We start from the raw sequence: 13,784 nt of genomic DNA, 5'->3' as shown, positions 1-13,784 counted from the left end.
GTACACACACACACACACACACACACAATTTTTTAAAAAAGAGCTCCTTTCTCACCATATTCTCTCCAACATATATTACTTGCTGCCCTGTTAAACTTTGCCACTGTTACTGGAGTGAGATTGTTCCTCATTGTGGTTTTGATCTGCATCTCTCTTATTGTCAGTGATTTGGAGTATTTCTTCAGGTGTCTGTTTGCCATTTGAATATCTTCCTCTGTGAAAATTCTTTCCATGTCTTTTGCCCATTTTTTAATTGGGTTATCGGTCTTTTTCTTGTGGAGGATCAGGAGTATTCTGTAAACTTTTGTTATAAGACTCTTGTCTGAGATGGTATTACTAAATGTTTGTTCCCAGTCTGTAAATTTTCTTTTCACCCTGTTTGGAAAAGGTTTTGATGTGCACAGGGATTTAATCTTTAGAAGGTCCTATGCATTGATTGTAACCAAAGCAATGATTTTGTACATTATTACCTAACTTAGGAGGGACTGGAAAGCATTATGCTGAGTGAACTAACTCAGTCCCACAAGGATAAATATTGTATAAGACTGTTATTGCAGAATGAGTATAGGAAGGGTGGGAGAGGCTGGAAGCAGAAGAATGTGGATGTGCAGTGGGAGGAGGGATTAATCATTGTGTTGTATAATTTGATGAGTGGGGGGATGAAGGAAATTGAAAGAATATGTTCAAATTTATATTAAAATTTTGTAAATAAACTAGTATAAAATAAAACAAATATAGTAAACAAAACTCAAAAACAAAATGATCAAGTTCACTGGCCCAATAGTGGGAGTATCATATCATAGGACCATTTCAACTTTTCTGATATTAGAATATAGATGAAGAACACAATGCCCCTCTTTCAGAAGTAGACAGATCCAACTTTGTATCAGAGCATGAGCCAGTCTAGACACGGATGGAATCTTTGCCTTTCTACATGCACCAGAAGACGTTCATTAAGAGAAGGGTTTGGAATGCAGAAAAGCAAAACCAACCGGTGACCACTTTAATATTCTGCAGAGTTACAAACATGCATGGCCTTTTCTTATTACTCTTGCCTACAGCCAAACCTTGATAGGCCTGCACATCAGCACCTCTGAGAAACACTTTAATTTATTCTATTGTATTTCTGCTATTTCTTTCTCCTGGCGATGTAGAAAAGATAAAATGATGGCAAGTGGGCCGAATATTTTTCTCTGAGGGACTCAGGGTTACATAACACCATTTCTATTTAAGAATTTGTCAAAATTTTAGTTATTCTTAGAAAATATTTTATATTAGTTTGAATACTAGATTTTTCTGCATTATGTTTCATTCATTTACTTCATGCTTCATACCTTCCTTCATTCAGATTATGTTTTATAAAATTATTTATATACCTTATATTTCATACACTCAATCGCCATTTATCTATGCTTACCATTACCATATTTCAGGTCTGAATTAGGTTATTCTTCCATTTTAGTGGTGACTAGTACTTTTGGTCTTCTGGCCAAGGTGAAATAACTAGTTTGTCTCTACTTTCCACAGACTTTTGACTCATTTAGTGAGGCAATTAATCTGCTTAATTTGTGTACTATGTTTTCTAATGCATATCAATAAATAGATGTACAGATACATAGAAACAGGGTAGCTGTACATGTGACTATAGATATGTGTATAAATATGTAGACATTATTTTGAAAATGGCCTAGGTTTTAACGTAAAATTAAATTCTTGATGGTTTTTAAGTTTCTAACAACAACAATTAAAAGAAAAGTTATCGAGATTTTTGTATACTACTTGGATTGTAATGAATATTTGGTGAAAATTAATTCACACTCCTGACCTAAAAGACTTATAGGACTACAAGATCACACTACATCTTAAACTGGTAAGTAAAAAAAAAAAAGTTTTGTTAATGAATTTTTGTGCCAAATAGCAAGAAAACAATGGTTTTATTGTAGAAAACTTCAGGAAATTAGATTGCAAATGAATTTTCCCAATCTCCTCTTGCAGTGTGTTGAATTTAATTCCAGTTTCATCTGGTGTGCAGTTGTTCGTGGAAAAAAAAATTACATCTGAAAATATTTAATTACTAAATGAGGCACTGTACTATAAACATTGTATGCTTTATATGTTTATATCTTAAGTTCTTTTTCAGAAAACATTTTTACCAAGCACACGTGTGTCTGTGTAAATAACTGAAGCAGTAAGAATTTAAATAAGTTCCCCAAATCACTGAACTATAGAAAGTTGGACATATCACAGTCTCATGGAGTATTAAGTTGGGTGCAAAGAGATTAAGAAGAGTCAGGGAGGTCATGAAATGCAATAGCTTGAAAGTACAACTAGAAACCTGGCAATAGCAATAGGAAGAGCAGGAGAGTAAGGAATGGAGAAAAGGTGTCTTCACTGAGATTTCAGGGAAGGATTGTATGCTAGCTACACTATGGTTGGACATATAGTTTGTGTGATTTGTTTTTTAAAATCAATAATTTTGTTGCTGTTGTTATTGTGAATTTCCAAGGGAATTAAGAAATAGAACCAAAAGGTTTTTATTGAGCTACCAGAGAGGGCTTGAAACTAGTACAAAAGGCAGGAACCTACGGTATGGATGGACCTCCACAAGTAGGAAATCAAAATATTGGAACATCAGCAATGACATAAATTATTAAAGTAATTGTGAAAGCAGTGTTTACTCCAAGAATGCTCAAGTAGTATTATGAAGACTGTAACAAGGATTTGTGTGAAACAATTATAAAAACAATCTCAGGAAAATTCAAAAGATGCTTAGCAGTAGTCTTCACAGAGAGTATGAATGAGATTAAAGCGCCTTTTTGGAATTTGAGGCAAATATGGGACCTATGTATTTAGTAATTTACTCAAGAGACATATATTTAATGTAATTCAGCTACTATCTTCTTTTTTTCTACTTATCATTCTGCTGTCAAATCAGGCACTGATCAAACAATTGATTGGATGGTTACCATAACCATCAACCACATGATCCCACATGCTATAGTCTGTGTTTTCTTTCTTCTTCTTGTTGTTGCTGTGTTTTTCTTTGTTCCCTATAATTTGGCCATAGCAATACACCATGAAGTTGGTGACCTTAAAGATATAAAAAATAAGTTAATTGAACTCCAGTCAGAAATGACTCCTAGCTGACTTTCTATTGGATTTCCAAGACTGTACATTGCGTGTCAGGAAAATGCCTGCCTTTCTTCATGGAGCTGCTCATGGATTTGTACTGTCAGAGAGGAGTGATCTTTGACTGAGCACCACAAACCTCTATGGACTAAGCTGCCAGAGCTCCCAGAGGAACAAAGGGTGTCAGAATCAGAACTTATTTTAAGGCAGTAGGTTTTTCATGAAAAATCAATTATTAACTCACAATTCTGTTGCCTAGAAGTTCAAATTAAAATCATCAACTTTTCAGATTATGTCTGAGGGGTTTTGGAAACTTTCTATACCGTTTTTCTGATTCTTTGATTCTTTGACATTTCAAAGCTCCCAATGACTCCAATGCTGAAAACTTTCCTCTTGTGCTGCTAAAAACTCACTGAAGGGTCAGTTAGAAATCTGTTCTAACTTGACAGTAATGAGTTTTTTTTAGGTTTAAAAAAAAGGAACTGAAAGTCTGTGTCATTTTCGATCTTATTTTTAGCTATAATAGCAAGAATTTATTGTTTTAAAATTCTCTATGTACAAGTTTTATAAGAATTAGATTGTGTAAAATCAATTGTTCTTCCACTTCCATATTTACCATTTAATAAATTTGCACTTTTAGTCAAGTAATTTCATCATTCTTTGCCTGGATTTCCTATTTTATCAGAGTGCAAAAAATTGCATATTCTTGATATGACATTTGCAAGTTTTTACCTAAGCATCTACAGCATAGCAAATATTCATTATTTTCCAGTATCTGAGAAAAACTCATCAACCTGCATTATACAGATGACACAACTTTTCTTGTTAAAAGTGAGGAAGATCTGAAGCACTTGCTTCAGAAGATCAAAGACTTTTAATATGGATTGCATGTCAACATCAAGTTGACAAAAATCTTTTCCAGTGGACTGATAAGCAACATCAGGAGAGATGGAGAAAAGTTTGACATTGCCAATGATTTAATCTTACTTTTATCCACAATCCACATCATTGGTACAGCAGTCAGGATATTAAAAAAAAAAAAAAGTCTAGTTGCATTAGGGAAGCCTGCTTTCAGGTGCCTCTTCAAATTACTGAAAAGCAGTGATGTCAGTTTGAAGATGATGGTGCACCTGATTCAGACTATAGTTTTTTCAATCAATTGCTATCCATCTGAAAGCTAGATAATGAATAACATAAGAGTTTATGCTTTTGAAACATGATGTTAGAAAAAGTACTGAATATCTCATGTATTGCTAAAAAAAAAATGCTATATCTTTGACAAGATACAGACAGAATGCTCCTTGGAGACCAGAATGATAAAGCTTTGTCTCACATAGTTTAGGTATGCTGCTAGGAGAGGGCCATCATACTTGGAAAGGTAGAGGGTAGGCAAAAGAGAAGAAGATTATTGATGAAATTGATTTATACAGTATCCACAGTAACAGGCTTAAGAGTGTAAAAGATAATGAGAATGGCACAAGGAAGGACATGGCTTAAATCTGTTGTTCACAAGGTCTCTATCATACTTGATTCAAGGGTATCTACCAACAGCAATACATCTCTTTTCCTCTCCCTTTCCTTTCTTACCTTTCCCTTTCTGATTCACTTCTTTCTTCATCTTTTGCTTTCTCATTTAATGTTTATATATTGTACATATTTTATTGATACTGATATAGTTTTTATTTACATGATTTTAATTCTCATAAACTACTGTTGTTATTAAGTCATTTTTGAGTCATGGTTGTTGTTGTGTACCATTGAGTCAGAACTGACTCACCTGCGGGTTTTCAGAGGCAGTTCTTCTCACAGGAGTAGATTGCCAACCTTCTCCTGCAGAGAAGCTGGTGGATTCGAACCTTGCATGCCTGTCGGATTGCAGAGGAGCTTCTTGCCACTAGGCCACCAGCATTCCTGTATATATGTTATTGCTGAACCTTTTATATGAGGGAGGGAGTCCTGGTGGCCTAGTATATCTAATATGTAGTAGCAGCAAATGTTGCTCAGTCTAATACCATCTGCATGAATATTGATATGCTTAAATTCTTTGCTTAGGTCAATTTGCCAACTAAGTCTTTAATTTTAGAAAGAGACATCTAGCTGAGAAATGTCAACAAAAGAGAGGAAAACCCTCAATGAGATGGATTGACACAGTTACTACAATATAGGGTTTGAGTGTTATAGAGATTATGACAATGGAGCAAGACTGAGCAAAGATCTGATTTGTTGTGCATGGGGGTCACTATGACTTAGTTTCACCAAACAGTATCTTATTGACAGAGTCCATGATTTTCATTGACTCAATACTTTACCAAATATTACATCATTTCTAATGAGTCATCTTTCCCAATGAATGTCCTAATAAATGAGTCAATTCCTCCTTCTCTTCTCTTCAAAGGAGAATTCTGACTCTGTTTTTACCTCAGAGTTACTTGTTTCCCACAGAGTAGCAAGTTACATTTAGGCAGCATTAGCTCTGTCTTCCTTTTTTTTATTACTATTTCACTATGCATATGGAATGGCTGTAAAGACCAAGAGTCTTAGACATCAAAGTGACATCTGCTTTTAAACTTTAAGGAAGTCTTGGAGCAGGTTGGCTCAATCCAATATACTATTTGATTTTTTTTCACTGTTACTTCAATGGATGTTGATTGTTAATTCAAGTAGCATAATATAGTTAATAGTTTCAGTGTTTTGGTTATTATGTTGTTCATTGGTTCAGTTTTGAAGATTTCAATCTTCCTAACATTAAAGCATAATTCATGCTGAAGGCTGTAGTCTTTAACCTTCATCATTAAGTCCTTAAAAAAGTCTTCATATTCTTTAAGCACAGATGTGTCATTTGCATATCATAAGTTAGGGTGAACTTTATACCAAAAAATGGCTCAAAATTGTCATGGCTTTCTAGAATAAATCCTCTACACCTGACTTGAAAAATATTTACTTGGGGAAATGTTCAAATTGGATACAGTGTCCCTGTTTTTTGCAAAGAGAAGGCAAAAGTTATTTTTTCTCCAGTTAAATTGTCATCAAATAGGGAAATATCAGTTTTACGATATTTCACGTATTTTAAACTACTGCAATCCTTTAACCCATATAAAAATATGGGTTTTAAATTACAATTAAAATTTTAATTTTAAATTATTTTAAATTTTAAATTACATTTAAAAATGTAATTTTTAGGTTTTTTAACTTTTAACTATTTTCTATTCCAATATGTTGAATTTATTTATTTATTTTTATTAATTATAATGAAAGTGTACAAAGACTTAGGGTCTCCATTCATTCATTGTTATACTTTTCTCTCTGCCCACCCCACACCACCAATTGACTCTTCTCTTTCAAAAGTAAAATAAAAATTTTTTCATTGTTATAAAATTCCTCCCCCAAGTCCATTTCACTATGCAGCCTTCATTCAAGACTCCTGTCATAACAATAATGTCTAAATCATATATTCCTTTTAAACAGTTCTCTCCATCTGTTTCAACATAGTATACGTTATTTATTCCCTCTTTCTTAGTCTTCCCTCAACCCTGATGTCAGTTCCCTTTTACAACAGTGGCTCTGTGAAATATTTGTCCTTTTGAGACTGAGATCTTTCACTCAGCATAATGTCCTCCGGGGTTACCCATTTTATATCATATTTCATGAGTTCCTTGTTTTTCAATACAGCATAGTATTCCACTGTGTGAATATACCAGAGCTTTTCTATCCATTCGTTTGTTGATGGGCACTTGAGTTGTTTCCAATTTTTTGTTTTTGTGAACAAAGCCAACAATAAACATGGGTGTGCACATATCTACTTGGTTGGCAGTTATGGTTTCATTATTATATATTCCCAGTAGCGGAATTGCTGGGTCAAATGGTATTTCTGTTTGCAACTTTTTGAGAAAGTGTCATAATGCCTTCCACAGTGATTACGCCATTTTATACTCCCACCAGCAGTGAATACGGGTTCCAGTTTTTCCACAACTTTTCTAGCATTTGCTGTTTTCTGTTATGTTAAATTTTGCTATTCTTACTGAGGTGAGATGATATCTCTTGGTGTTTTGATTTGCATGCCTCCTAGATCTAGAGATTTTGAACATTTCTTCTTGTGCTTGTTAACCATATGAATGTCTTCTTTGGTGAAGTGTCTGTTCATATCCCGTGTCCATTTTTCAGTGGGTTATTTACCTTTATCTGTGGTGCTCGAGTATTTTATAAATTCTAGATATAAGTCCCTTATCTGACATGTCATTACCAAATATCTTTTTCTCAGTCTGTGGCTTCCCTTTTTACCCTGTTGGAGAAGTTTTTGATGTGCATAGCGATTTGATTCTTAGAAGGTGCCATTCATCTATTTTATGCTCTCCTGTTGTAGATTTTCCAAGATGCTTGGAAGACTGTTTATGTTGTGGATTAGGACTTCTAGATTCTTCCAAGCTTTTCTTCAATGAAGTTTATAGTCCTTGATTTTAGTCCTAGGTCCATGATCCACTTTGAGTTGGGTTTTGTGTATGGAGTTAGGTGTGGATCTTGCTTGAGTTTTCTGCAGATAGTTTTCTAATTTTGCCAGCACCAAAAGGCTGTTGTTTCCCCACTTAACTGATTTCATCTCCTTGTCAAAAATCAGTTGGTTGCTGAGACATCTCAATTGGTATCCCTCAATTTCTTGACTTTGTTTTTTTATTGCTAATACCTTCAGCGTATGATCAATATCCAAAGTTATTGTAGGAAGAAGTTCCAGCTGTACTGAATTTTTCCAACAACTCTCTGAATAAGGAGACAATCTAATCAGTTGAGTCATCTTGGGATATTATTTCTGAATTAACTAGAGATAAGTGATAAAAAATGCTCAATTTCTTTCTCTTTGGCTTTAGTTGGTGGTGTGTAGATTAAAGAACAATTGTATTAATAGATTTTCCTTGTATGCATATGGAGAGTATACTATCACAAACATTGATCTCAACATCAAGAAGACAGAACAGTGGGCCAGTAGGTAACATTATGATAGAGAGACTATTGAAATTCATCACTTTTCCAAGTATGATGTCTTTTTCCAAAGAATATCCCATTCTAACAACATGCCCAAAGTATATTAGATGAACTTTGCCATCTTGCTTCCAAAAACTACACTGGCTGCATTTTCTCCAAGACATATTTGTTCTTTAAGTTGTCCATGGGATATTCAGTCTGTCTCTGCAACACTGTAATTCAAAAGTATTGGTTTTTCTTCTGTAATTCTTATTTATTTTCCAGGTCTCAGATACATAGGAAGTGATTGAAAAGCCCGTGGTCTGAATCAGATGCACCTTAGTCTTTTAATGGATATCATTTCTCCTTCAGTACTTTGGATAGATCTCTGACAACAGACTTGCCCATTGCAACATATATTTTGATTTCTTAGCTGTTTTTGCCAAGGGATTTCTTTTCGTATTCTAATAAGAAAAAAATGATTAAGATTTTCAATCTCTTTCCTATCATGATGTTGTCTGTTGGCTAAGTGATGAGGATTTTTACTTTGCCTCCTACACTTTTTTATTTATTTGCATACAAAAATAATATTATTGTAAATAATTCATATATTTTGCATTGTACACATTCCAACATTTACCTTCTGTTTCAAGAATCACTCATGTACATTTTTGTCTTCTTAATATTTAAGTATAATTCATACTGAAGACTATAGTATTTGACCTTCTGAAGCACGTGTTTCAAGTCCTCTTAAATTTATTAAGCAATAAAATCAGATTATTGATGAATCTCCCTCTCGTCTTGATGTCACATTCTCTTTTGTAGAGTGTAGCTTCTCAAATCATTTGCTCAGCATATAGATAGAATAGGTATGGGGAAATGATTCACTCCTGACACTCCTTTCTTGATTTTAAACCATTAATTGTTTTCTTTTTCTGTTCACACATAGCTTCTTGGTCTAAGTTTAAGTCTCATAAGACCATATTACATATTTGGAGATTTTCATTCTTCTCAATGTTAAATGTAGTTTATTATGATCCATAAAGACAAATGCCTTTGCAACATCAATAAATCACCAATAAACCTTCATATTTTATTCTGTGCTTTCTACTATGATCCATCTGACATAGGCAATGATATTCCTGGTGCCATGGACTCTTCTAAAATCAGCCTACGTCTCTGGAAATTCTCTGTTAATTTACTATTGTTGCCATTTTTGGATGATCTTCAGCAACATTCTGCTTCTGTGTCATATTAGTGATATTATCTTATAATTTCCGTATTTTATTGAATTACCTTCATGGGAAATGGGAACAACTATGGATTTCTTCCAGTCAGTTCGCCAGGTAGCTATCTTCCACATCTAGTACAGACACCTGGTTAGCATGTCCAGTATTGCCTCTGTTAACGGAAATATGTAAATTGGTATCCCATCATTTCCTGGAGCTTTATTTTTTTGCTATTGCCTTCAGTGCATCTTCATTCATTACGACTTATTGCTGTTCATACCACACTTCCTGAAAATTTTTAGTACTGAAACTTTCATTTTTGGTAAAATGGTTCTGTGTTCACTGCATCTTCCTTTGATATTTTATGGATTATTCAAGATTTTTTCCACAGCATCTCTCAGTATTGCAACTCAATGTTTGAATTTGTTTTTCAGATCTTTCGGCTTGAGAAATGGTGGGTGAAAAATTCCCTTTTTGTTCTCTGACTCCAGCTTTTCTGCTTTAATACATAAAATGGTTTAAAATTAAGAAAAATTATGTGTCAGGGTGTTAATATATCTCCACAACAAAACAATCTATATGTTGAGCAAATTATTTGAGAAGCTGGACCCTTAGAAGAAAAATGTGGCATCAAGATTGGAGGATGATTCATCAATAATCTTAATTATGCAGATTATGCAATATTGCTGAAAATGAGGAGCACTTGAAGCATTACTGCAGAAGATCAAAAACTACAGCCTTCAATATAGACTGTATCTCAACATTAAAAAACAAAAATTAATAGGCAACATCTCTATAGGCAACATCATGACAGTTGGATAAAAGATCTAAGCTGTCAATCACTTTTTTTTTATTTGGATCCACAATCAATACAGTTGGTATCAACAATCAGAAGATCAGGAAACTAACTGCACTAGGGAAGTCTGCAGTTAGTAATCTCTCCAAATTATTGAGGATCAATGATGTGAACGTGAGGCATAAGATGTGCCTGATTCAGGCTATAGTGTCTTCAATCTCTTGCTGTACATCTGAGAGCTAGACAATAAATAAGGATGAGAGAAGAAGAATTGAGATCTTTGATGTATGGTGTTGGAGAAGAGTAATGAATAAGCCATGTGTTGCCAAAAAACAAACAGGTAAGTCTTGGAGAAGATGCTCCTTCAGAGAGTCCCTTGGAGGCAAAATTTATGGAGCTTTTCCCCCACACACTGTGAGTATGTGGCCAAAAGAATCTATTCCTTGGAAAGGGACATCATGCTTATAAAGATGGATTGGCACAGTGACTGCAGCAATAGGCCGAAGTATGTTAGAGACTGGGAGGATTGCACAGGATAGGGCAGGGTTCAGATCTGCTGTTCATATAGTCACTATGAGTCATACTTAACTGAATGCACCTAACAACATCAACAACCTTGTCAAACAAAGGGAAGGGAACTTATAATTATGCTCATTGAAAACAAAAGTGATTCAAGAGAATAAAAACATTATCTCTCCATACCATTAGTATCAAATACAAGTAAAATTGTGTTGGAAATAACTAAAAACTATCACAGTTTGTAAAAAGAGTTCAGCCAGCATGGAGAGAGCATCATTTGACTTCCACTAACTACAAAGCATTGCTCACTGAAAGTGTGAGGGACTTGAACAACTGGCTACAAAAAATCAAAGACTACAACTTACAATATGGATTGTTTCAACATCAAGAAAACAAAAATCCTCATCACTGGGCTGAGAGATAGCATCATAATAGATGGAGAAAAGATTGAAGTGGTCAACAATTTAATCTACTTCGACCAACAATGAGAACACCTTTTGGTACCAGTAGTCAGGAAGTCAAAAAACAAGTCTTTGGGAAAATTTGCATTCAGGAACCTCTCCTGAATATTAAAGAATAAAGTTTAAACACTAAGGTGTTTCTGATGTTTGCTTTGCGTCTGAAAGTTGAACAATGACTGAGGATGACCAAAGAAGAAGAATTGCTTTTGAGACTATCCCATGGACAAACAGGTCTGTCTTGGAAAAAATGAAACCATGGTGTTCCTTGGAGACAAAGATGACAAAACTAAGACTCACCTACTTTGGGTATGTTGTTACATTGGTTTGGGGAGGTGTCAGCCAGTCCTTAGAGAGGACATCACATTTCAAAAGGTGAAAAGTCAGCCTAAAATAGGAAAATCCTCAACAGTTGAACTAACATAGTGACTATGACAAATGGCTGAAGTGTGTCATAGATGATAAGGCTGGCACAGCTTAAGGCAAAATTCATATCTTCTATTTATAGGACTACTGTGAGTTGTAATACCTTTGATGGCTCACAGGAACAACTCCACAAGGGGGGATAAACTGCATCAACAACAAAAAGAAAACTGATTCCCATAAGGTATTAGACATGCCTTCAAACTTTCAAAATGTATTTCTAATGATTATCCCCCCTGTTTTTCATGATTAAGGAGGTTGTTGTTAGATGCTGTCAAGTACAATCCATAGCAACCCTATGAACAACAAATCTGAACCCTGTTATATATATTGCCTTTCTCACAATTTCACACTTGTACTTAATTGCTGCATTCACTTTGTCAATCCTTCTGGTTGAAGAATTTCCTATTTTTAGCCCACTCTTTACATTTTCAAGCATGATGTACCTCTCCAAGGAATAGCCTCTCCTAGCAACTAGCAACATGCCCAGAGTATGTAAAACAAACCTTTATCATCTTTGCCTCTAGGGAGTACTCTGGCTTTCCTTTCTCCAAGTTATATTTGTTTATGCTTTTGACAGTTAATGGGATATTCAACACTCTTTCCATCACCACACCTTGAAGGCATCAATTCTTCTTCTAAACTTTTTCATTGTCCAGCTCTCAGATGCAAAGCAAATGATTGATAATACTATGGCCTGAATCAAGCATGTCTTAGTTCTCAAGTTGATATCATTATTCTTCAATGAGGTCTCCAACTGCAGATTTTCTTAATATAATATGCCTCTTTGCTCTTCTGACTACTGATATCAAGTGTGTGATTTTTTTCCAAAGATGAAATTGTTCATAATTTTTAATCTTTTTTCCATCTCAAGTGATGTTATCTATTGATTCACTAGCAAGAATTTTTGTTTTCTTGATGTTGAGATGAAATAGATATTGAACTCAAGGCTTACATTTGTTTTCAGTTCTTTCAGATTGAGAAATGCCGAGCAAGTTCTTCCCTTTTTATTCTCCAATTCTGGTGGTCTGTACATCCCACTATAATAATTTGCTTTGTGTCAAGTTGTTACTTTGAAATCTTCTGTTGAACTTTTTAAACCCAGAAACTTTTCCCTTTGCTTTGGTTTCTCACCACTCTAGTGAAATTTTTAGAGTTTTTTCACACATACATTTTGATTTTTTTTCTTTCTCTTATGTCTTTGTAATGACATTTTGCTTCCTTCACAGTCATCCCACAACTCTAGTCCTCAATAACTGACGCTGATGTCTCAAACCTATTCTTTATTCTTTTATATTGTTATTTTAATGAACATTTACAGATGGATTTTGAATCATTTATTGTTGCACGTTTCCCCCCATACCCTCACTTGCTCACTTTTTTAACAAAAAGGACATTTATTCATTGTTGCATAATTTCCTCCCTGACCCCACAATCCACTTTGCTGTGCACCTCTTCTTCTGGACTGTTGTAATACAGATAATGCCTAATCACATATTCCTCTTAAATAGTTCTTTCCTTCATCTGTTCCAGTGAAGTGTTCCTTATTTATCTTTTCTTTTCTTAGTTTCCCCCCAATTCTTATGTTTTATAATAATGGTATTATGTAGTATTTATACTTTCATGACTGAGATATTTCACTCAGCATAATGTCCCTCAAGGTCAAGGTCATCCATGTTGTGTGATAATTTATTAGCTCCTCATTTTTCAGGGCTGAATAGTATTCCACTGTATGAATGCATATATATATATATAGTTTTTTTCTATCCATTCATTTGTTGATGGGCACTTGGATGGTGTCCATCTCTTTGATGTTGTGAATAACTCAGCAACAAATATGGGTGTGGATATATCTGTTTGAGTGGCAGTTCCTGTTTCTTTGGGGTATATTCCTAGTAGTAGAATTGCTAGGTCAAATGGTATTTCTAATTCCTACATTCTGAGAAAGAGACAGACCCCTTTCCATAGTGGATGTACCATTTTACATTCTCACCAGCAATGAATAAGAGTTTCAATCTCTCCACAACCTAAACAATATTTGTTGTTTGCTGCCTTTTTGAACTTTGATATTGTTGCTCTGCTAAGATGGTATCTCATAGTTGTTTTGATTTGCATCTCTCTAATAACTAGGAATTTGAACATTTCTTCATGTGTCTGTTTGCCATATCTATGTTCAAAGTGCCTATTTATATCTTGTGTCCATTCTGAAACTGGATTGTTTACATGTTTCTTGTTGAGGTTCTGGAGTATTCCATAGATTTTAGACATATGTCCCTT

The sequence above is a fragment of the Elephantulus edwardii genome, unplaced genomic scaffold, assembly GCF_000299155.1.
Source record: "Elephantulus edwardii isolate Elephantulus edwardi_28Jun2011 unplaced genomic scaffold, EleEdw1.0 scaffold00013, whole genome shotgun sequence".
Classification (NCBI taxonomy): Eukaryota; Metazoa; Chordata; class Mammalia; order Macroscelidea; family Macroscelididae; genus Elephantulus; species Elephantulus edwardii.
Note: the sequence above shows the minus strand (reverse complement) of the source record.